The sequence below is a fragment of the Pleurodeles waltl genome, chromosome 11 (genome assembly GCF_031143425.1).
Source record: "Pleurodeles waltl isolate 20211129_DDA chromosome 11, aPleWal1.hap1.20221129, whole genome shotgun sequence".
In the NCBI taxonomy this organism is placed as follows: Eukaryota; Metazoa; Chordata; class Amphibia; order Caudata; family Salamandridae; genus Pleurodeles; species Pleurodeles waltl.
The window spans coordinates 733,777,437-733,802,640 of NC_090450.1; the positions used below are offsets into that span (position 1 = coordinate 733,777,437).

The window sequence follows — 25,204 nt, forward strand, 5'->3', positions numbered from 1 at the left end:
AGAAGTGCAGAGGAGTCCTGCTAGATTCTTGCAAGTCGTTATCTGACGAAAAGTCCACTGGAGAGACCCTAAATAGCCCTCAGAGGAGGAGGGGTCTCTGACGTCACCTGCTGGCACTGGCCACCCAGAGGCCTCCATAGTGCCCTCATACCTCCGGAAACAAGATGGCAGAGGTCTGGGACACACTGGAGGAGCTCTGGGCACCACCCCTGGGGTGGTGATGGACAGGAGAGTGGTCACTCCCCTTTGCTTTGTCCAGTTTCGTGCCAGAGCAGGGACTGGGGGGTTCTCCACAGCGGTGTAGACTGGCTTATGCAAGGAGGGCACCATTTCTACCCTTCAAAGCATTTCCAGAGACTGGGAGAGGCTACCCCTCCCCAGCCTTTAACACCGATTTCCAAAGAGAGAGGGTGTAACACCCTGCTCTCAGAGGAAATGCTTTGTTCTACCTTCCTGGGACTGGGCTGCCCAGACCCCAGGAGGGCAGAACCCTGTCTGTGGGGTGGCAGCAGCAGTAGCTGCAGAGAAAACCCGAGACCTGGTTTGGCAGTACCCGGGGTCCAAAGTGAAGCCCCAGGATGCATGGAATTGGCTCCCCAATACCAGAATTGGCATGGGGGACAATTCCATGATCTTAGACATGTTACATGGCTATATTCGGAGTTACCATTGTGAAGCTACATATAGGTATTGACCTATATGTAGTGCATGCGTGTAATGGTGTCCCGCACTCACAAAGTTGGGGGAAATGGCCCTGAACTATGTGGGTCGACTACCCTACCCCCTCCTCCCAAACTCTAGCCCTTCCAGATCTCCCCTCGCAGCACTTCTTGCCTAGGTTCAAGTCAATCGCAGAACTCTCAGATAGGCCGAACATGTCAGCTCAGCAAATTCCGAGGATAGGATCTGAAGGAATGGCTTCTGTAAAACACTCAAATCTCCCATTCGCTGCTGAGAGGCCAAGGTAAGCTTCTCCATAGCCAGGATAAACCAGAGTTTCTGGAGCCAAGCCACCCGCGTCGGGACCCTGTCTGTTCCCCAGAGAGCCACTACCTGCTTGTAAGGAAATGCCTCCTTGGCATGGTTACCCCCTGACGTTTTGCCTTTGCTGATGCCAAGTTATGATTTGAAAGTGTGCTGAGGCTTGCTAACCAGGCCCCAGCACCAGTGTTCTTTCCCTAACCTGTACCTTTGTTTCCACAATTGGCACACCCTGGCATCCAGGTAAGTCCCTTGTAACTGGTACCCCTGGTACCAAGTGCCCTGATGCCAGGGAAGGTCTCTAAGGGCTGCAGCATGTCTTATGCCACCCTGGGGACCCCTCACTCAGCACAGACACACTGCTTGCCAGCTTGTGTGTGCTGGTGGGGATAAAATGACTAAGTCGACATCGCACTCCCCTCAGGGTGCCATGCCAACCTCACACTGCCTATAGGTATAGATAAGTCACCCCTCTAGTAGGCCTTACAGCCCTAAGGCAGGGTGCACTATACCATAGGTGAGGGCATAAGTGCATGAGCACTATGCCCCTACAGTGTCTAAGCAAAACCTTAGCCATTGTAAGTGCAGGGTAGCCATAGGAGTATATGGTCTGGGAGTCTGTCATGCACGAACTCCACAGCACCATAATGGCTACTCTGAAAACTGGGAAGTTTGGTATCAAACTTCTCAGCACAATAAATGCACACTGATGCCAGTGTACATTTTATTGTAAAATACACCGCAGAGGGCATCTTAGAGATGCCCCCTGAAACCATACCCGACTTCCAGTGTGGGCTGACTAGTTTTAGCAGCCTGCCACACACCAGACATGTTGCTGGCCACATGGGGAGAGTGCCTTTGTCACTCTGTGGCTAGTAACAAAGCCTGTACTGGGTGGAGGTGCTTCTCACCTCCCCCTGCAGGAACTGTAACACCTGGCGGTGAGCCTCAAAGGCTCACCCCCTTTGTTACAGCACCCCAGGGCACTCCAGCTAGTGGAGTTGCCCACCCCCTCTGGCCACGGCCCCACTTTAGGCGGCAAGGCCAGAGGAGATAATGAGAAAAACAAGGAGTCGTCACTGGCCATTCAGGACAGCCCCTATGGTGTCCTGAGCTGAGTTGACTCTGACTTTTAGAAATCCTCCATCTTGCAGATGGAGGATTCCCCCAATAGGATTAGGGATGTGCCCCCCTCCCCTCAAGGAGGAGGCACCAAGAGGGTGTAGCCACCCTCAGGGCTAGTAGCCATTGGCTACTAACCCCCCAGACCTAAACACACCCCTAAATCGAGTATTTAGGGGCTCCCAGAACCTAGCAAGATAGATTCCTGCAACCTAAGACGAAGAAGGACTGCTGAGCTGAAAAACCTGCAGAGAAGACGGAGACACCAACTGCTTTGGCCCCAGCTCTACCGGCCTGTCTCCCCACTTCAAAAGAACTGCTCCAGCGACGCGTTCCACAGGGTCCAGCGACCTCTGAAACCTCAGAGGACTACCCTGCATCTAAAAGGACCAAGAACTCCCGAGGACTGCGGCCCTGCTCCACAAAGACTGCAACTTTGCAACAAAGAAGCAACTTTGAAAGAACACACGTTTCCCGCCGGAAGCGTGAGACTTTGCACTCTGCACCCGACGCCCCCGGCTCGACTTGTGGAGAACCAACACTACAGGGAGGACTCCCCAGCGACTGTGAGCCCGTGAGTAGCCCGAGTTGACCCCCTTGAGCCCCCACAGCAACGCCTTCAGAGGGAATCCAGAGGCTCCCCCTGACCGCGACTGCCTGCTTCAAAGACCCGACGCCTGGTAAGGACACTACACCCGCAGCCCCCAGGACCTAAAGGATCCGACCTCCAGTGCATGAGCGACCCCCAGGTGGCCCTCTCCCTTGCCCAGGTGGAGCCCCCCCCCTTGCCTGCCTGCATCGCTGAAGAGACCCCTAGGTCTCCCATTGGATTATATTGCAAACCCGACGCCTGTTTGTTCACTGCACCCGGCCGCCCCCGTGCCGCTGAGGGTGTACTTTTTGTGAAGACTTGTCCCCCCCCCCCCCCCCGGTGCCCTACAAATCCCCCCTGGTCTGCCCTCCGAAGACGTGGGTGCTTACCTGCTGGCAGACTGGAACCGGGGCAACCCCTTCTCCATTGAAGCCTATGCGTTTTGGGCACCATTTTGCCTCTGCACCTGACCGGCCCTGAGCTGCTGGTGTGGTAACTTTGGGGTTGCCCTGAACCCCCAACGGTGGGCTACCTTGGACCCAACTTTGAACCCTGTAGGTGGTTTACTTACCTGCAAAACTAACAAACACTTACCTCCCCCAGGAACTGTTGAAAATTGCACAGTGTCCAGTTTTAAAATTGCTTATTGCCATTTGTGTGAAAACTAATTTGCTAATTCAAAGTTCCTAAGTGAAATACCTTACATTTAAAGTATTGTTTGTAAATCTTGAACCTGTGGTTCTTAAAATAAACTAAGAAAATATATTTTTCTATATAAAAACCTATTGGCCTGGAATTGTGTTTGAGTGTGTGTTCCTCATTTATTGCCTGTATGTGTACAACAAATGCTTAACACTACCCTCTGATAAGCCTACTGCTCGACCACACTACCACAAAAGGAGCATTAGAATTATCTCTTTTTGCCACTATCTTACCTCTAAGGGGAACCCTTGGACTCTGTGCATGCTATTTCTTACTTTGAAATAGTATATACAGAGCCAACTTCCTACATTGGTGGATCAGCGGTGGGGTACAAGACTTTGCATTTGCTGGACTACTCAGCCAATACCTGATCACACGACTAAATTCCAAAAATTGTCATTAGAAACTGATTTTTGAAATTTGAGCTATTTTTCTAAATTTTTAAAAGTCCTGCTAGGGCCTTGTGTTAGTCCCTGTTAGCATTTCTTTTAGAGTTTAAAAGTTTTGTAAAAGTTTTAATTCAGTTCTAGAGATAGTTTTAGATTCTTAAAAAGTATTCCAACTTTTAGAAACATAGGCGGTCAGGAGACCGCGGATGCCATTCTGGCTTTCCCGCTGGGCCGGCGGGCGACTGCCAAAAGGCCGCCCGCCGGCCCAGCGGGAAAGCCCCTGCAACATAGAAGCCGGCTCCGAATGGAGCCGGCGGTGTTGCAGGGGTGCGACGGGTGCAGTAGCACCCGTCGCGATTTTCACTGTCTGCAAAGCAGACAGTGAAATTCTTCATGGTGCCCTGTTAGGGGGCCCCTGCACTGCCCATGCCAGTGGCATGGGCAGTGCAGGGGCCCCCAGGGGCCCCACGACACCCGTTCCCGCCATCCTGGTTCTGGCGGTGTAAACCGCCAGAAACAGGCTGGCGGGAAGGGGGTTGGAATCCCCATGGCGGCGCTGCAAGCAGCGCCGCCATGGAGGATTCCCTGGGCCAGGGCAAAACCGGCGGGAAACCGCCGGTTCCCCTTTTCTGACCGCGGCTTTACCGCCGCAGTCAGAATGGCCCTGGAAGCACCGCCAGCCTGTTGGCGGTGCTTCCTTTGCCCTCCACCCTGGCGGTCATAGACCGCCAGGGTTGGAATGAGGGCCATAATGTCTAATGCAGAAGAGATTGTGATGGAACTCAACGTCTCCCCTTACCTGCATCTTAGGATGTCAGAGTTAAGGTCTCTCTGCAAAACCAAAAAGATTAAAACTGGTTCAAACCCTACCAAAGTACAGCTCCAGGAGCTTTTGGCAGAGTTTGCTAAGAACAACCCCTCTGAGGATACCTTCCCAGAGGGGGAAGCTAGTAATGTGGAGGAATTCCCACCTCCAATCCTAGTTAGGGAGAACAGGGTCCCTCAAACCCTGTCTCCACAAGTGATAGTCAGAGATGCTGCTTCTCTCACAGGAGAGGCCAGCAACTCTGGAAGCATTGAGGGCAGCCTCAATGAAAAGGACCTCCTGCTAGCCAGGATGGCCAAAAGATTGGCTTTGGAGAGACAACTCCTAGCCATAGAAAGGGAAAGACAAGAGATGCGTTTTGGTCCCATCAATGGTGGCAGCAACATAAATAGGGTCAGAGATTCTCCTGACATGTTGAAAATCCCAAAAGGGATTGTAACTAAATATGAAGATGGTGATGACATCACCAAACGCTTCACAGCTTTTGAAAGGGCTTGTGCAACCAGAAAAGTAAACAGATCTCACTGGGGTGCTCTCCTTTGTGAAATGTTCACTGGAAAGTGTAGGGATAGACTCCTCACACTCTCTGGAAAAGATGCAGAATCCTATGACCTCATGAAGGCTACCCTGATTGAGGGATTTGGATTCTCCACTGAGGAGTATAGAATTAGGTTCAGGGGGGTTCAAAAATCCTCGAGTCAGACCTGGGTTGATTTTGTTGACTACTCAGTGAAAACACTGGATGGTTGGATTCATGGCAGTGGTGTAAATGATTATGATGGGCTGTACAATTTATTTGTGAAAGAACACCTGTTAAGTAATTGTTTCAATGATAAACTGCATCACCGTCTGGTAGACCTAGGACCAATTTCTCCCCAAGAATTGGGAAAGAAGGCGGACCACTGGGTCAAGACTAGGGAGACCAAGACTTCCACAGGGGGTGACCAAAAGAAAGGGGTCACAAAGACTCCCCAGGGGAAGAGTGTTGAGACATCCAAAGGAAAAAGTAAAGAGTCTTCTATAGGGCCCCAAAAACCTGCTCAGGAGGGAGGGTCCAGAGCCTCTTCACAATCCAATTTTGGGTACAAGGGTAAAATCTTTGATCCCAAAAAGGCCTGGTGTCGTAGCTGTAATCAGCAAGGACACCAAACTGGAGACAAGGCCTGTCCCGAGAAAGGTTCCACTTCTAACTCTACTCCAGCTAACACTGGAATGGACAGTCTCCAAGTGGGATCAACAGTTTGCCGAGAGCAAATCAGGGTCCACACTGAAGCTACACTAGTCTCTGAGGGTGGGGTGGATTTAGCCACACTGGCTGCCTGGCCCCCTAATATGCAAAAATACAGGCAGCGACTCTTAATTAATGGGACAAGTGTAGAAGGCCCGAGGGATACAGGTGCCAGTGTCACCATGGTGACAGAGATACTGGTTTCCCCTGGTCAATACCTGGCTGGACAAACTTATCCAGTCACCAGCGCTGACAATCAGACTAAAGTACATCCCATGGCTGTGGTAACTTTAGAGTGGGGAGGGGTCAATGGCCTGAAACAGGTGGTGGTCTCCTCAAATATCCCTGTAGACTGTTTGCTTGGAAATGACCTGGAGTCCTCAGCATGGGCTGAGGTAGAACTCAAAACCCATGCAGCCATGCTGGGTATCCCTGAACTGGTGTGTGTCAAGACAAGGCACAGTGCAAGGCTCAGGGTGAAAAAGTGGTGTTGGAGCCTGGAAAAAGGGCCCAACCCTCCAAGAGAAAATGAAAGAAGACTGGGGAACCAGCTTCCACACAACAAGAGAAAGAGAACCTCTCTTCCTAGGAAGAAGTTCTGCCCTCTGAGGGAACTGAGCCCATGGAGTTAGAACCTTATCAGGTTGAGCTCCTAGGCCCAGGGGGACCCTCAAGGGAGCAGTTGTGTAAGGGGCAAGAAACCTGCCCCTCTCTTGAAGGCCTTAGGCAGCAAGCTGCTGAAGAGTCCAAAGGAAAAATAACAGGAACACATAGAGTCTATTGGGAAGATGGACTCCTTTACACTGAGGCAAGAGATCCCAAACCTGGTGCCACTAGGAGAGTGGTAGTGCCTCAGGAGTTTAGGGAGTTCATTCTGACCTTAGCTCATGATATTCCTCTTGCTGGGCATTTGGGACAGACCAAGACATGGGAGAGATTAGTCAACCACTTCTATTGGCCCAACATGTCCCAGAAGGTCAAGGAGTTTTGTGTCTTCTGTGCCACCTGTCAAGCCAGTGGTAAGACAGGTGGGCACCCAAAGGCCCCTCCCCTCATTCCACTTCCAGTGGTGGGGGTCCCCTTTGAAAGAGTGAGTGTGGACATAGTGGATCCACTTGAACCTCCCACCGCCTCAGGGAACCAATACATACTAGTAGTAGTGGATCATGCTACTAGATACCCTGAAGCAATTCCCCTTAGGTCGACTACTGCCCCTGCAGTAGCCAAAGCACTCATTGGTATTTTTACCAGAGTGGGATTTCCTAAGGAGGTGGTGTCTGACAGAGGTACTAACTTCATGTCAGCATACCTGAAACATATGTGGAATGAGTGTGGGGTGACTTACAAATTCACCACACCATACCATCCTCAAACCAGTGGTCTTGTAGAAAGATTTAACAAGACACTGAAAGGCATGATCATGGGGCTCCCTGAAAAACTCAAAAGGAGATGGGATGTCCTCTTGCCATGTCTGCTTTTCGCCTACAGAGAGGTGCCTCAGAAGGGAGTAGGGTTTTCCCCCTTTGAACTTCTGTTTGGCCATCTTGTAATGATCATCAATGATAAAAATGGTTTGCTCGCACTCGGGAGCGGAAGCGCGCACGAGCGACCAGATTGCGGAGGCGTTTGCAGAATTTTATTGGGGACTATACAGGGCTGAGGAGCCCTGTAATACAACTCCGGAGGCCTTCCTAGAGGGTATAGCAACTACTTCCTTGGCCGAGAGAGAGGCGACTTTGTTAGATCAACCTATAAGGGCGGAAGAGGTCATATCAGCAATTGCACGTTTGCAAGTCGGGAAGTCACCTGGCCCCGATGGTTTTTCCGCACTTTTTTATACGACCTTCTGTATGGAGCTTGTACCGATATTAGTGTGACTCTTCAATTCCTTTCGACAGACGGGGGCTCTCACGGCCAGCATGCTGGATGCCACTATTGTGGTTATTCCGAAGCCGGGAAAGGATCTCCCTCTTGAATATTGATTCCAAATTGTTCACTGGCATACTGGCACACCATCTCAATTATTACATGCCGGGTCTTGTGGATCCCGACCAAGCAGGATTCATACCGCATAGGCAGTGTAGTGATAATACCAAGCGATTGCTTCACCTATTGGATAAAACTGATCGCTCACGCAGGGAGGCACTCTTCCTTTCTATCGATGCCGAAAAGGCGTTCGATAGGGTTCATTGGCCATACCTGTTCAGGGTGCTTGAGCGCTTTGGGCTGGGCCCGGGTTTTATGGCATAGATCCGCTGTATCTATCAGGCACCTCGGGCGGCGGTCCGGGTCAACGGGACGCTCTCGTTGCCGTTCTCAATTCAAAGAGGGACCCGGCAGGGGTGCCCGCTTTCCCCCCTCTTGTTTGCGCTCTATATGGAGCCCATGGCGCAGCGGCTTCGTGATCACCCTCATATCACGAGCGTGAAGTTTGGGGGAGATTAGCACATCATTTCATTGTACGCGGATGATGTGATTCTTACCCTGGCGGAACCCGCGGCCTCACTGCCCGCACTAATGGGGATACTAGAGGAATTTGGTCGGGTCTCGGGATTCCGGATGAATATGCTAAAGTCGCAGGCCATGAGTAGGTTTCTCAGTGCCGAGCATGAAAGAGATCTGAAGGCCCAATTCCACTTTATATGGTCTTCCTCAAAACTCCCGTACTTGGGGGTTGATTTAGGGTCCACTATTGCTCTTACGGCGACGTTGAATTACATGAAACTGACTCGGGAGGTGCAGCGCGACCTAGAGAACTGGGGGAGACTAAAACTGTCTTGGTTGGGTAGGGTGGCGGCGGTGAAGATGACCATCCTACCACGCGTTCTGTACGTGTTTCAGGCACTTCCGGTGGCGCCCCCGCCACGAATGATAGCAACCCTTCAAACAGTGGTTCTAAGATTCATTTGTGAGGGTAATGCGACGCGGTTACCGCATCGGGTGTTGTATCGCCCTAAACAGGAGGGAGGATTGGCGGTCCCTTGCCTTCTACGATACTTTCAGGCAGCACAATTGCGTTTTCTATTAGAATGGAGTCGCCCGTCTTCCGAGAAACACTGGTGTTTCATGGACCAAGCGGTGGCGGGCTCCCATATATGGAAGAGCCTTGGCTCCGGCGCCGCCACAGAGCGCGGGAGTTGTACGCATCCCGGGTCACAGAAGTGTCGATGAGGGTGGGGGACGTGGTGGCCAACAGCCTGGGCTTGACGACATTCCCGTCCCCAATGACCCCTCTGGGTGCGAACCCTGATTTTGGTCCGGGCCTGCAACTGGAGGCACTGCGCCGTTGGTATGAGGGAGGCTGCAAAAGAGTAGGATACCTTTTTGACGAGCAGGGAGTGATCTCCTTTGACCAGATGAGGGAGACATATGGCTTAACGGAGACAGACAGGATGATGTATTATCAAATACGACACTGGGCCATGTTGCCAGCCAATAGAGCATTAATAGATAGGCCGTTTACACCGTTCTGGATCTTAGTGAAAAAGGATGATAAGCGGCTGATTTCGGAGCTTTACGGTCTCTTACAAGGGGAGGCCCGCTCGCCTAAGACTGAGGGTCAGGTAAGGTGGGAGAGGGAACTGGAGAGAGAACTCTCTGATGAGGAGTGGGAGGGCATCTTTTACAGGACACATCACAAGGCCTACAATGCGGCAGGCACAGAGACAGCCTATAAGATGGCCTCCTATTGGTACTACACCCCAGCAAGGATTCATGCTTGGGATCCCACTAAGTCCAGCCTTTGTTGGAGGGGGTGCGGGGCGGAGGGTCGCTTGTGCACCTACTATGGCATTGTCCTAAGCTTCATCGGTACTGGGAGAATATTATAGATACTATTGACGCAGCGTTTGATACTCAGATCCCCAGATTTCCTGCGTACACTTTGCTGGGCCTGCCTAATCCGCTTACTTTCCCCCTGAGAGCATTGAAAGGACGGCAGATGGCCGTGGCTTTAAATGCGGCACTGCAGCTGCTATTAGCCGTGTGGGGGACTGACAAGATCCTGACAGTAACATCATGGCTCCATAAGCTTTTGTTTATCCTCGCTATGGAAAAGCTCACATTGACTTCACAGCAGCGCAGTGGTGACTTTAAGGAACTTTGGCAACCATTCTTACAAATACTATCCACGGAGTTCACATAATTGACATGCCCGGCTTACTTGAGGGTGCTGGAGTTGAACTGAGCGAATGGGAGTGAGTGTTTAATGGAGACTTATACGGAGGACCAAGATTACATTGGAATAAGGCCTGGGATCGAGTGATTGTTGTATGACGTGCCAGTCACGGGGAAACAAAGTTAAAGTTTTGTTCAGGTTTTTTGTCACCACACAAGGAGCATGCTGCATACTACAGCAATTGTATTGTTAAGATGCGCTGCATTTGTGATATTTATAATTGAAAATAACAATAAACAGATTTGATCCATAAAAGAAAGCGCAGCTGCGTTGCCTGAAAATATCGCAAAAGACACGGGATCGCCAGCCCCCCTCCACTCTTAGGACGATATAAAACCCGCTGCGAGAGACGCGCCGGTCCACCCTCCCAAATAAACCTCAGAACCGCCGACTGTAGAGTAGCGATTGTCCGAGGAGGTGGGGTCAGTGGGAGCGCCTGAAACACATAATATACGCGGTTGGATGGTCATCTTGACCGCCGCCATCCTGCCTAGCCAAGACAGCTTATGCCTCCCCCACAGTTCCAGGTCTCGCTGTATCTCACGGACCAATTTCGCATAGTTCAGGCTCGCTGTCTTCGCAGCAGACGTCCCCAGCTCGACCCCCAAATAGGAAAGACGCGAAGACGACCACTGAAAGGGGTATCTACCTCTTAATTCTTGTTCATGCTCCGAATGCACCGACAGACTTAGGATCTGGGATTTCTGCATGTTCACCTTAAATCCTGAGACCTGACTAAACTCCGCCAATATCTCCATAAGCGCGGGCAACAAGGTCCTGGGCTCCGCGATAGTAAGGATCACATCATCTGCATAAAGGGTTATGAGATGGCGATCCCCGCCGAATTTCGCACCGGAAACCAAAGGGCTGTCCCGCAAACGTTGCGCTAGAGGCTCCATATATAGCGCAAACAAGAGGGGGGTGAGCGGGCATCCCTGTCTAGTCCCACGCTCAACTGGAAACGGCAAGGAGAGCACACCATTAACTCGAACTGCGGCTCTAGGGGACCGATAGGCGCATCGGATCCAGGACCTAAACCCAGGACCCAAGCCAAAATGCTCCAGCACCTGGAAGAGGTATGGCCAATGAACCCTGTCAAACGCCTTCTCGGCATCTATATTAACGCTCCGAGATCTGCTCCGACGCAGTAGGGCGCCGCTGGTTCCTCCGTCTCTCCTTCCTCCGCCAACGTGGGCGACTCCCGTCGGTAGGCCCCAGCTTCATGTCCGGGCCCTGGGTGTCTCCCTCCAGCCCCAGGATCTTGGTCGCCACCGCCAAAGATTTCACCTGACTGAGCTGCTCCTCCCAACGGAAGACAAGGCGAAATGGGTGGCCCCACGAGTACGACACAGCATGTGCTCGTAAGTGCTCTGTAATAGGTTTAAGCTCACGCCACCGCTGCAGAGTCCGGATCGAGAGGTCCTGATATAATTGGAGCTGATGGCCTCCAAAATGGACCTGCGGGAGGTTGGGTGTTCGCTGCACGATGCTTTCCTTCAGTGCAAAGTTGTGAACACACGGCAAGAGGTCCAGCGGGCGATCCCCAGTTCCACTGAATCGGCCCACACGATGGACTCTGTCCAGGATGATCTCCCGAGATTCCTCCGGGTCGAGGATAGAGCGTAACAGCGCCACCACAAAATCTCCAATGTCCTCCTTCTCAGCCCAGGTCGGAACCCCTCTAATGCGGATGTTATGTCTGCGCGACCGATTCTCCAGGTCTTCCACCGCCATCTGAAGGGAGTCCTGCTGCTCCCGCAAGCGGAGAACCTCCTGCTGCAGGTCCGCCACCTCTTCCCCACGGGCCGTTTCCCCATCTTCAACCTGTGCCACCCGCTCACCTAGGGAAGTAAGTTTGACCCGTAATTCCTTAAACTCCTGAGATATGTCTCTGCGGAGTTCCTGCAAGTCGCTGCGGAGAGCTTCAAACAGGGAGGTAAGGAACGCCTTCGTAACCGGGGCCGCCTCGTCCTCTGCTGTCTGCCCCCTTGACTCAGGGGACCCCGTGGGCGGCAGCTCCTCAGGGGCCCCTCCTAGGGCTGGACGTACCCCAGTCAGCATGTCTCTCACCGACCGGTTCCGCTTGGTCTTGAAGGTCTCCATCCCCCCGCTGTTTAACTGTGGAGACACTGGAACCCCAACCGGACCTCTGCACGCCGCTACCGGGGGTCGTGTTCTTCTGGCCGCAGGCCCCTGCCAGTGGCCGTCGACCTTTCACACTCAGAGGCCCCACGGCCTTCACTACCAAGCAGTCCGTCTCAGTTTAATATGAGGTCTCCGCGGGCCGATCGCACCGCCGACCAGTAGCCAGTCTCTCTCCGTGCCCCCAAACTCCGCCCGCGCAGTGCCCCTCAGCACAGGCACAGCTCTGCCTGCCCACCGTTGTCTCCAGGGCCTCTCTCCAGTAAGCCCACCAGGGGCGAGCCGCCGCTCTCAATTTCGGCACGCCGCACCGCATTGGCTCTCGCCGCCGGCTCTTCTCACCAGAGGGTCACGGCCCTCACGAGGTGCGCCGGCACGCACCTTCATCCAGCCAACGAATCATCGGGCTCCAGGCCCGCACCCCGGCGAGGATCACAGCCCTCCTCCTCCGTTGGTCGCAGCGCCGGTCCAGGACGTGCCGCTGCCGTGCACGGTAGTCCGGCCGCGGGCGACTTCAATCCGCTCAGGTGCCTCCGGGTCCCGAAACGTCAGGCACCCCAGCCGGGCCCCATGGACCCCCCAGCTCGGGAGTCCCAGGCAAATTTAAAGGCCCGGGCGGTGGAGCTCGACCAACGCGTCCGTTCACACCGCCATCTTGGCCACGCCCCCCCTATGGTGACTTTAGAATGGGGAGGGATTACTGACTCGAAACGTGGAGTGGTCTCTTCTGCAATTCCAGTGGAATCCTTGCTAGGGAATGATCTGGAGTCCTCAGCTTAGGCTGAGGTAGAGCTCAAAACCCATGCAGTCATGCTGGGAATCCTTGAAGTGGTGTGTGTGAAAACCAAAGCACAGTACAGGGTGAAAAACGAAGTGTTGGTACCTGGAATAATGGCCCAAACCTCCAAGAGAAAAGGTATGAGGACTGGGGGATCAGCCTCAGAACAGCAAAAGAAACAAGACCTCTCTTCCCCTTCCCAGGAAGATGTCTTATCCCCTGAACGAACTAAGTGCATGGAGCTGGAGCCTTATCTGATAGAGCTGTTGGGCCCAGGGGAACACTGAGACAGCAAGCTGCTGAATAGGAGAAGGGAGATGTCAGTGGCTCCCTCAGGGCCTATTGTGAAGATGGGCTCCTTTACACTGAGACTAGAGACCCCAAACCTTGTGCCACTAGGAGAGTGGTAGTGCCTCAGGAGTTTAGAGAGTTTATCCTCACTTTGGCTCATGACATCCCCCTAGCTGGGCATTTGGGACAAACCAAAACGTGGAGCAGACTTGTCAACCAAATTTATTGGCCCTATATGTCCCAGAAAGTAAAGGAGTTTTGTAGCTCCTGTGTCACCTGTCAAGCCAGTGGCAAGACAGGTGGCCATCTAAAGGCCCCCCTCGTTCCACTTCCAGTGGTATGGTCCCCTTTGAAAGGGTTGGTGTGGATATTGTGGGTCCACTTGAACCTCCCACAGCTTCAGGGAATCAATATATACTGGTAGTAGTGGATCATGCCACCAGATGCCCTGAAGCACTTCCCCTGAGGTCGACTACTGCCCTTTCAGTAGCCAAGGCCCTGATTGGTATTTTTACCATAGTGGGTTTCCCCTAAGGAGGTGGTTTCTGACAGAGGTACTAACTTCATGTCAGCTTAACTCAAACACATGTGGAATGAGTGTAGGGGACTTATAAGATCACCATATCATCAACAAACCAATGGACTTGTTGAGAGATCCAACAAGACATTGAAGGACATGATCATGGGGCTCCCTGAAAAACTCAAAAGGAGATGGGATGTCCTCCTGCCATGCCTGCTTTTCACCTACAGAGAGGTGCCACAGAAGGGAGTAGGGTTTTCCCTCTTTGAGCTTCTGTTTTGCCATCGTGTAAGGCGACCACAGGCACTTGTTAGAGAAGGCTGGGAGAGACCTCTCTATGAGCCTAAACAAAATGTGGTGGACTATGTGCCTAACAAAATGACAAAACAAAATAAAAGGATGGACGGAGTGTTGAAACCTTTCAAACACTCACCCCCCAGTCACAGATCTGGGTTTAATCCATTGTTATTTTGCTCTCAACGTCACCCCAGTTTGGACCCAGCCATATGCAAATCAGTCTTGACCATGTTCCCCATGGAAACAGTCCAGCCTGAACTGCTAGGCCAGGTCCTCCCTGGACAGGAAACAAGCATCCTAGGGCTGGTTTCAGGGTATCACCCTTCATCAGCCAGGCTAGCTTGAATCCAGTGGCTCAGCGACCAAGGGACCCATGTCTGGGCATACCCTTGCCACTTAGGGCGCACAAAGGAACATCACAAAACAAAATAAAATGATGGACGGAGTGTTAAAACTTTTCAAACACTCACCCCCCAGGGTATGTGCTTAGCCTCTGCTGTAGGATGGCTGAGTACATGGAAAAGGCACCCAAAAAACAGGAGGTCAGCCAACAACTCCAAAAATTGTGGTCTGACCAAAAGGCTGCACCAGTAGAAATCCAGCCAGGGCAGAAAGTCTGGGTTCTGGAACATGTGGTTCCTAGGGCACTTCAGGACAGATGGAGTGGCCCTTACCCAATCCTGTAAAAGAATAGTTAGGTCACCTACTTGGATGGCCTGGGCATTAGCAGGACACCCAAGAGGGTGATCCATGTTAACCTCCTGAAACCCTACAATGATAGAGCAGACAAAACTATGCTGATGGTTACTGATGAGGATCAGGAAGCACAGAGTGAACCTCTCCCTGACCTCCTCCGAACTGACCCTAAGGATGGGTCAGTAGATGGAGTTGTCTATACAGACATCCTCTCTGCACAACAGCAAGCTCACCACAGGCAAGTCCTACAGCAGTATGCTGAGCTCTTCTCTTAGACCCCTGGTCAGACACACCTGTGTACCCACAATGTGGACACAGGACACAGTTTAAAACAAAATGTATAGACAGTCTGACCAAGTCAAAGAGAGCATCAAAGTGGAAGTCCGCAAGATGCTGGAGTTAGGGGTAATAGAGCACTCTGAAAGTCACTGGGCTAGCCCATTGGTCTTGGTCCCCAAACCTCACACCAAGGATGGCAAGTGAGAAATGAGGTTATATGTAGACTACAGAGGGCTCAATTCTGTCACCAAGACTGATGCACACCCTATACACAGAGCAGATGAATTAATTGACAAGTTGGGTGCAGCCACATTTCTAAGTACTTTGACTTAACTGAAGGGTACTGGCAAATTAGTATGGCACCTGGAGCAAAAAGAAAGACAGCATTCTCTACGGTTTGTTGTGTAGCCATTTTAGTTATAGCTCCATGCACGTTAGTTTAATGCACTAGGCCGCTGTGCACCCTGTCCTAGATATATTTTATTCAGATTCACATATTATTTTTACAATAACCAGTTTTACGGTCTTGTTTTAATTTCTTCTATCTAACAGTTTTGCTTATCCAGCACTGTGTTCTCAAACAACGCATTCTTGATCACTCTGTGCTTCAGTCAAGGCTACAGTTTGGTACATTGCCGGTGAACGTGGTAGAAGTTTAGTCTCCAACATTCGTAGAAAATACACATCCTTACGTAGGGGCATTTTCTTAGAACATTAGCTGTGTTATTATAAAAACACTTCCTAGTCCCATTACACTTTAAGAGGGAGATTGCAGCCAGGGAACCACAACTGTATGCTGAATGCTTCGCAGCAGATGCTAACACAGACTACAGGCCTCTGCTCAGGTATGATGGTTGATGTCCTCCCGGGGGAACCTGAAAGGCAGGATTAGAGCTTAATATGCCATGCTCAAAATATGATTTAGATAGAAAATAGTCCATCGATTCTAGTGGCAATATGATAGCATTATTCTTATGCTTCACTCTCATAGTCACTATTTTAATATTGTTGTGTTGCTATCCAAAATGCAGTTGTTTTATTAAACCAATCTTTAAAACGTATACTGCTTTTATTGTCATTTATATATTAGACCAAATTGTGAATGAGAGAACCAGATGTGACCTGAGTGACCACGACTTCCCTGAGAAGTATAATATGTCATGCGCTCGGCTGCCCAATCAGCTCTATCTTTCTGGAGAGATGAGGCACTGCTAGTTAGCCTGAGCAAAGCCCGGATTTGGAGCGACGGGTGTCACCCACTGTGGGTCAGGCTCAGTCTCCCACATTGTGGGCGATCTTGCTGCTCAAAATCCAGTAGCCTCATTAGAATAATGAAAGCCTACGCAACAGGTTATATGTCGGAACCACGGATCCTTCAAGTACCCGTGGCTCAACAACGTGATCGGAACAACGACCTCGTTCTAACCACTAATGCCTTTACCACAAATGCATTTACAATGATTTTACCATTGTAAATGCATTCCTGGTAAAGGCATTAGCGATAAGCATGCACGGTTCCAGCATGCTTCCTCTCTTCTCTTCCCCAACCCCCCACCCCACCCCAAAAACTAAAAATACCCCAACCCACCCCTTAAACCTAAACCCTGCCCCCCTAAACCCTAATCACCCGAGCCCCCCACTCCCCCAAAAACAGCCCCAGTCCCAGCCCAACTTACCTCCTCCTTCACCTCGACTCCAATTCCCTTCCTCTGTACCTTAACCACGCATGTACGTTGTTCATACATGCGTGGTTAAGGTACCAAAACCAGGATGTTGTGGAAAACTAAACCGTTGTTTCACTTTCGTTTTTCACGACTTTGTGGTTCCGGAGTTGTCGTTCCGGGTGTTTCCCATTCTCTACACCTGATGGGAATTATCAGTTTACTGGTATGCCCTTTGGCTTAAAGAATGCTCCTGCCACCTTCCAGTGGTTGGTGAATCAAGTCCTTGCTGGCTTGGAGTCCTTTAGTGCAGCATATCTAGATGATATAGCTGTCTTTAGCTCCAGCTGGCAGGATCACCTGGGCCACCTAGGGAAGGTTTTGAAGGCCTTGCAATCAGAAGTTCTCTCTATTGAAGCATCTAAGTGCCAAAAAGGGAGGGGCACAGTGGTATACGTGGGCCACCTTGTAGGTGGAGGCCAATTGCAACTTTTACAACCCAAGATCAAGACATTTCTGGACTGGAAGGCTCCAAAATCCCAGATTCAAGTCAGGGCATTCCTTGGCTTGACTGGAATCTACAGGAGGTTTGTGAAGGGATATGGGTCAATTGTGACTCCCCTCACTGAACTGCCCTCAAAAAAGATGCCAAAGAAGGTAAACTTGACTCTTGACTGTCAAAAGGCCTATGACACTCTGAAAGAAGCAATGTGTGCTCAGCACCAGTTCTTAACGCTCCAGAATATTCTATGGAGTTCATTGTGCAGACAGATGCCTCTGAACATAGGATAGGAGCAGTCCTGTCCCACACCAGTGATGATGGCCTTGATCAGCCTGTTGCTTTCATTAGCAGGAGGTTACTCTTCAGTGGGCAGCGTTGGAATGCCCTAGAGAGGGAGGCATTTGCTGTGGTTTGGTCACTGAAAAAGCTGAGACCATACTTGTTTGGTACTCACTTTGTTGTTCAAACTGACCACACACCTCTCAGATGGCCAATGCAAATGAAAGGTGAGAACCCTAAACTGTTGAGGTGGTCCATATCCCTACAGTGAATGGACTTTGTAGTGGAACACAGACCTGGTACTGCCCATGCCAATGCAGACGGCCTTTCCAGGTTCTTCCACTTAGATAATGAAGAATCTCTTAGGAAAATGTAGTCTTTCGTTGCTTTCGTTGTGGGGGGGGGGGTTGTGTAGGAAAGTGCCACTGTTGGCATGGTTACCCTCCCTGTCAATCCTCCCCCCCCCCCCACGTTTTGCGTATTGTTAATGACAACTTTGATTGAAAGTGTGCTGGGATCCTGCTAACCAGGCCCCAGCACCAGTGTTCTTTCCCAAAAACTGTACCTTTGTTCTGCAATTCGCACAACCCTGGCACACAGTTCAGTCCTTTGTAAAAGGTACCCATGGCACCAAGGGACCCGTGGCCAGGGAAGGTCTCTAAGGGCTGCAACATGTATTATGCCACCCGAAGGGTCCCCTCACCAAGCACATGTACACTGCCTTGCAGCTTGTGTGTTCTGGGGGGAGAAAAAGAGAAAGTCGAAATGACATTCCTCTCAGGATGCCATGCCCACAAACCACTGCCTGTGGCATAGGTAAGTCACCCCTCTAGCAGGCCTTACAGCCCTAAGGCAGAGTGCACTATAGCACAGGTGAGGGCATAGCTGCATGAGCAATGTGCCCCTACCTTGTTTAAGTCCATTCTTAGACATTATAAGTGCCATGTAGCCTTACTGAGTGTATGGTCTAGGGATTTGTCATTATGAACTCCACTGCTCCATAATGGCTTCACTGAATAATGGGAAGTTTGGTATCAAACTTCTCAGCACAATAAACCTGCACTGATGACAGTGTGGCATTTATTGAAAAATGCAAACAGAGGGCATCTTAGAGCTGCCCCCTGTATGTTAGCCAGACTGCTAGTGTAAGACTGACCAGTCTGTGCCAGCCTTCCACTTTCAGACAAGTTTCTGACCACATAGGGTGAGTGCCTTTGTGCACTCTGTGGTCAGATATAAAGCCTTTCCTGGGTGGAGGTGCTTCACACCTCCCCCCTACAGGAAGTGTAACACCTGGCGGTGAGCCTCAAAGGATCAAGCCTCAGATTACAGTACCCCATGGCACTCCAGCTCGTGGAGGTGCCTGCCCTTCCAGACAAAGCCCCACTTTTGGCGGCAAATCTGGCAGGAAAATTAGGGAAAACAGGGAGGAGTGCAAAAGAACAGCCACACATCCGGCGAGACCAGCGACCTGACAAGCTTCAGAGGATTGCCCTGCACCCAAAAGGTCCAAGAACTTCCGTGGACAGCAGCCCTGTCTAAGAAGAAATCAACAGTCAAGGACTCCCACATCACTCCGAATGCGTGAGTCCCAACCACTCTTCACCCGACGCCCACGGCCCATGTCCAGGTGGTCCAACCAGCTAGAGAGGATCCCTAGATGATTCTGAGCAAGTGCCCACCCTGAATTGACCTCTCCTGCATGCAGAGGGAATCCAGAGGACCCCCCTGACCACAAAAGTTCCTGATGAAGATGTCCAATGTCAAAGGACCCACTGCACCCACAGCTCCCAGGCCTTGGAGAAACCGACACCTGGGGCAGCCAGGTTCAGCAGGCAGCCCTCCTCCCTGTCCACCTGGTGGTGTGCCCGAGACACCCCACTGGACCACGTCTGCAGCCTCTTAGTGAGCCCCAGGGTCTCCTCATATACCAACATTGGAAGCCCAATGTCCTGTTTGCACCCCGTACCCGGCCACCCCTGTGCCGTTGAGGGTGTGTGTTTGGTGCCTATTTGTGGCCCCTCCAGTGCTCCTCTGTTCCCCCCTGGTCTGCCCTCCGAGTCGCGGCTACTTACCTGCAGGCAGACCTGATTCCGAGTACCCCGTCTCCATAGGAGCCCACGTTAAAATTGCTCATCTTTGACCTCTGCACCCAGCCGGCCCCATATTGCTAGTGTAGGTGGCTGGCCTGGTTTGAAGTGGGTACCTGAGGTACTTAAACCTTATACCAGGTCCAGTTATCCCTTATTAGTGAAATGTAGACAGTGTCTTGAAGCCAGGCTTTCTAGGGGTAGTGTGGATGAGCAGCCAATACCTAACTAGGAGACATGCAATGCTCATGCAATACCACTGTAGTGTGACAGTACTCACAAGTAGGAAAGAAAATACTCAGTGTTATAAAAATAAAGGTACTTTATTTTGGTGACACAAATGCCCAAAATACCATAGAGACTATACTTCCTTAGTAAGTTAGTAATATACAAATGATATACACTAGTATGCAGAAATAGCTGTAAAAACAGTTAGAAACCAGTACAAATAGTGAAAATCACAATAGTTAGAAATGGGCCTAGGGGGAACACAAACACTAAGAAATTGGAATACAAATGTTGTTTCCCACCTAGGCAAGTGTAGTGTGTAGAGGGGCGCTGGGAGTAATAGAAAACACTAAAGGAAAGTAATTCAACCCGCCCCAGAGAGCAGGAAAACAGGAGTAAATCACAGTAACTTTCCTAGAACACACAAGAACACGAGAAAAAAGATTCTGCAAGAACCAGAAGAGACTGCAAGGCACCAACGATGGATTCCTGGATCTGAAGACGTGTGGAAGAAGGGGCCCAAGTCCAAGAAGGACAGACGAGTCCAGGGAGAACAGGAGCCCCTGCTAACCCAGATGGAGGTGCAAAAGAAGCACCACCGATGAAGAACCACTGTTAGTACTTCACCCAAGAAGACGGATGCAAGTTCCTGGTTGGTGCGGATGATGTCCCACGCCGGATGGATGATTGCAGTCTGGTTTGTGCCGCTGGATTCCACCAACAAGCCTTGTCACACACAAAGCTTGCGGTTATCGGAAAATGGCATTGCCGGGACCAGGAGGGACCTGGTGGACTCTACCCACGAGGGAGAGTCAGAGGGGACTCTCATAAACTCAGAAAGCCCTCAGAAGACCAGGCAGTCCGCATAGAAGTCGCCACAGCACGGGGACAAAGAAGATACAAAAATGAAGCCCATGGAGCACTACAACAAAGGGCCCCACGCCACAGGAAAACCATGCAGGAAGCAGTGCATCGCAAGATAGAGTGCTGGGGGCCAGAGGTGTACGAAGTTGTTCGTGGAAGGATGCCAATAAGCCTTGGCAACTGCAAAACACGGAGTGCACGGGGGTACTGTCTTTCATGGGGAGGCACACCCTTATGTCCACCAAAGTTGGACAGTGAGACAGGACTGTCTGGACCACTTCAGTCTACCACCCGTGAACCTGGTTCCTTGCACTTCGTCAGGAGAGGGGACTCATGCCAGCGGTCGTCGAAGCAGGGGAGTGACTCTTTCACTCCAAGGGAGATTCCTTTGTTCTGGTGCACGCTGAAGACAGGATGTCCTCAGACAGTGCACGACCTGGAAACAGTTTAAGTTGCTGGCAGAAGCTGAAGATAAAATGTTGCGGATGTCGTCTTTGCTTCTTTGTTGCAGTTTTTAGAGTTCCTGGAGGGTCCAGATGCAGTTTGTTTGGTAAGAAGGTGAAGAAAAGGATGCAAAGGATTCCTGCTGGAGTCTTGCAATCCAAATTTGAAGAACCACCCAAGAGAGAGACCCTAAATATTCCTGAAAGGGGGATTGGTCAGCTAATCAGGTAAGCACCTATTAGGGGAGGGCTCTGACGTCTCCTGCTGGCACTTGTCATTCAAATGCTCCCAGAATTCCCTGCCAACTTTGAATCCAAGATGGCAAAACCCAGGGACCCTCTGGAGCGGCTCTGAGCACCACCCCTGGGGTGGTGATGGAGAGGGGAGTGGTCACTCTCCTTTCCTTTATCCAGTTTTGTGCCAGAGCAGGGACTAGGGGTTCCTGAACCGGTGTAGACTGGATTATGCAAGGGCGTCACCAAATGTGCCCTTCAAAGCATTTCCATTGGCTTGGGGAGGCTACCCCTCCCAAGTCTGTAACACCTATTCCCAAAGGGAGAGGGTGTAACACCCTTGTCCCAAAGGAAATCCTTTGTTCTGCCTTCCTGGGCTTGAGCTGCCGAAGCAGCAGGAGGGCATAAACCTGTCTGAGAGGTGGCAGCATGTGGGGCTGCCTGGAAAACCACAGAAGGCTGTAATGGCAGTACTGGGGGTCCTCTAAGGAGACCCCAGAGTGCATGGAATCATACAACCAATGCTTGCAAAGGCATAGGGGTATGTTTCCTACATGTTTGATACCAAACATGCCTTTGTTCAGAGTTACCATTATGTAGATGGACAAAGGTAGTGACCTATGTCCAGTACACACATAAAATGGCATCCCTGCACTCATGAAGTCTTGGATAATGGTCCTGGAGGTCGTGGGGGCACCTGTGCTAGTGCAGGGGTGCCCTCACACACAGGTCTGGAGGGCCTGCTATAAGGGTGACTTATAAGTGACCTGGTGCAGTGTAAATGTCAGGGAAAGGGTGCATTGACCTTTTCATGCACACTGCAATGGCAGTCCTGCAGAACCCTTTGCATGGGCTTCCTATGGGTGACAAAAGATAGGCTGCAGCCCATAGGGATTCCCTGGATCACCAATGTCCTGGGTAGCTAGGTACAATACACTAGAGACTTATTAGGGGGCACCAGTATGGCAATTGTGGGTGAAATACTGGGTTACCAGTATGCAGTGATAAGATTTTGAGGAGAGAGAGCATAATCCCTGGCGTCCTTGTTAGCTAGATCCCAATGAACGCAGTCAAACACACTGACATCAGGCAGAAAATGGGGGTAACCAGGGCAAAAAGAGGGTACTTTCTTACAGCTGGATGTGGGTGTTTGGGGTTAACTCGAACCCCAACCGGTAGACTTCCTAAGACCTGGAGACTGAAACTATAATTGTTGTTCTTACCTGCAAATCGAACTAACATTTCTTCCCCCCAAGGACTGTTAATGAAAATTGCACTGTATCCATTTTTAAAACAGATTATTGCCAATAATTCAAAAACTGTATAACTTACTGATTTCAAACAAAGTCCTGTTGCTACATGTGTGAAATACGAATCTATTGAATTACTTACCTGCAAATTGAATCTTGTGGTTCTAAAAAAAAATTAACAAAATATATTTTTGCTATATTAAAACCATTAGTCTGGAGTTGTCATTGAGTTTGTGCTTCTTCTATTGTCTGTGTGTGTACAACAAATGCTTTGCACTACCCTCTGATAAGCCTAATTGCTGGACCACACTACCACAAAAGAGAGCATTAGGATTATCTACTTTAGAGACTCTGTTAAGCTTCTGGGGAACCCCTGCACTCTGTGCACACTGTATCTCATTTGGATAAAATATATACAGGCCCAGCTTCCTGAAGTGACTTTTCCTCATTCAGCTATCTTTACTCATACATCACCTTATGTCCCTAGAGTCAGAGTGTCTGGAGAAAGCGCACAGCTTCTTGCTCAAGCGGGCCCACATCGACAACTCCTATGGTGAGTACTGTATTCAGAGATTTTGTGTTCGGAGATGGCTGAAATTCACTTATGTAAAGACAAGAGGTCCTCCATCTTCTGAGATGGCTTGCGGTCCCCCCTTACAGTAATGAGATGACAGAAGTTCACATATGCCACAAGGTCGCAAGATCTTAAATTTTACCATGTCATAAGGCAGATGCGGGCATATGCCATCAGATAAGCAGTATCCCAGCTCCTACGGTGTTGTTACATTGCAGAAGTACATATGTCCTGTATTAACCAGCAAACCATTGTGTTATGAGATCGCAGAAGTTTATGTGTCATAAGATAGGAGTGTGTCCTGAACTTTGACCAGTTATATTCCTAGAGAATAAATTGACACCCATCCCTGCAATGGGCAGGCACATAGCTCTGGGGAGGGGGGGCGGGGGTTTGGGGTGTTATACACCCCTAATAAATGTATTTTGTAGTAAATAGTTGGGTACTGCTGCTTTCAGTAGAGTATGGTGAGGTGTCTGTCGGAATTCACCAGAAATCTTTACATACACACAGACAAAAAAAAGCACACATACTCTCCCCTTCTCTCTGTTTTGAAAGCCTTCAAAGATTTTGGTTATCTTACAAAATATTGTGTTTTTTCTCACTTAGTATCCTTACCAATCCGTGTTCCTCTCCCTTTCCACTGCCCCTTATACAACAAGCAGGCACATGAAGGAGTTTAATGTATTTTAAAATGATATACCAATCTGATTGTTGGAAGTGAGAATCAGTTACCAACAGAAAAAAGGACAATTTGTGCATTGTATGTAGTGAATACCCACCTCATTTTCCTTAAAGACTCTAAAGATAAATAGTCCAGACTCTAACTTGACTGGCTCCCCAATGATTACTAGAACGGAAATGAATTGAAGAAATGTAAGGCATCAGTAGAACCATAGACCAGCCGGGGCTAGCTAAACTCACTGTCAGAAAAGTTGCTAAAAAGGAAATTCCTTTCTCAGTTACCCATTGCCAGCTGGTTAGTGCTGAAATAATATACAGATGACTCTAGAAAGTGGTTTGTGCTGCTATCTTGGATTGGGTTATTTTCTTTTGTATATTATCCCTATTGCAATGCTGAACTGGTATTTTATATTAAGAGCCTGCATTCTTCTCAGTGGCTGCACTCTGAACACATCAGTGTCTCAAGATCGTCAAGTATCTTTCATGTTACATTTGACTCTGTATGTGTAACAGTCCCTGTAACAGATTACTTTTCTCCCACGGCTCAATCATTCAGGCAGCAGCCTTGATCTCTTTTCCTTTCTTCTTGTTTTAAGATCTGTCTGTAGTTCCATGATTGTTCCTCACTTGGCAGTCCAGAATATCGTTGGAAATATTTTCTAACCACACTAAGATAATCACTGTAAGTGTTCACCTTCAACACACCCTCCATCCTCAGACCTCGGCACCAACCATCTCGCAGAGACTGGGCAAGAGTCACCGACGACCAGCTCACCAACACCCTTTCTAACTCCACCCCCTCCTTCACACACAATGACGACCCGAACATCGCAGCACGCACTTTGCACAAATGGATTGCCGACTGCGCCAACAACAATGCCCCCTCAAGAAAAACAACAGCACCCATGCCAAGAAAGCCCGCTGGTTCACCGAAGAACTCAGGGAATCCGGACGCACCTGCAGTCGACTTGAGAAAATCTGACGAAACACCAAATCCACAGAATCCCAAAACAACTTCAGAACAGCCACCACCACACACCACCAACTCATCAGAAGTACCAAAGGAAAAGCAATACAAGACAGAATCTCCTCACACACACACACAACAGCAAGGAACTTTTCATCATTGTACGAGGCTGGCCTGGTTTGTAGTTCGTACCTAAGGTACTTATACTAGGTCCAGTTATCCATTATTAGTGAAATGTAGGCAGTGTTCTAGCAGCTTAGGCTGTCTAGGGGTAGCTGTAGTAGAGCAGCCACGGCTGAACTAGGAGACATGCAAAGCTCCTGCAATACCACTATAGTTACACAATGTACTTATACACAATAAAAGACAATGCTCATTGTTAACAAAAATAAAGGTACCTTATTTTAG

General features: G+C 50.1%; 1 long non-coding RNA gene across 1 annotated transcript in view; it reads left to right on the top strand.

Annotated features, from left to right (window-relative positions):
- The window catches only part of LOC138266676 (uncharacterized), a 105,884-nt gene that overhangs the window by 7,090 nt on the left and 73,590 nt on the right, over positions 1 to 25,204 (top strand). Inside the window, exon 2 of the long non-coding RNA XR_011199612.1 lies at positions 23,059 to 23,124. This is a non-coding gene — a long non-coding RNA (uncharacterized lncRNA). The remainder of the gene's footprint in view (positions 1 to 23,058; positions 23,125 to 25,204) is intronic.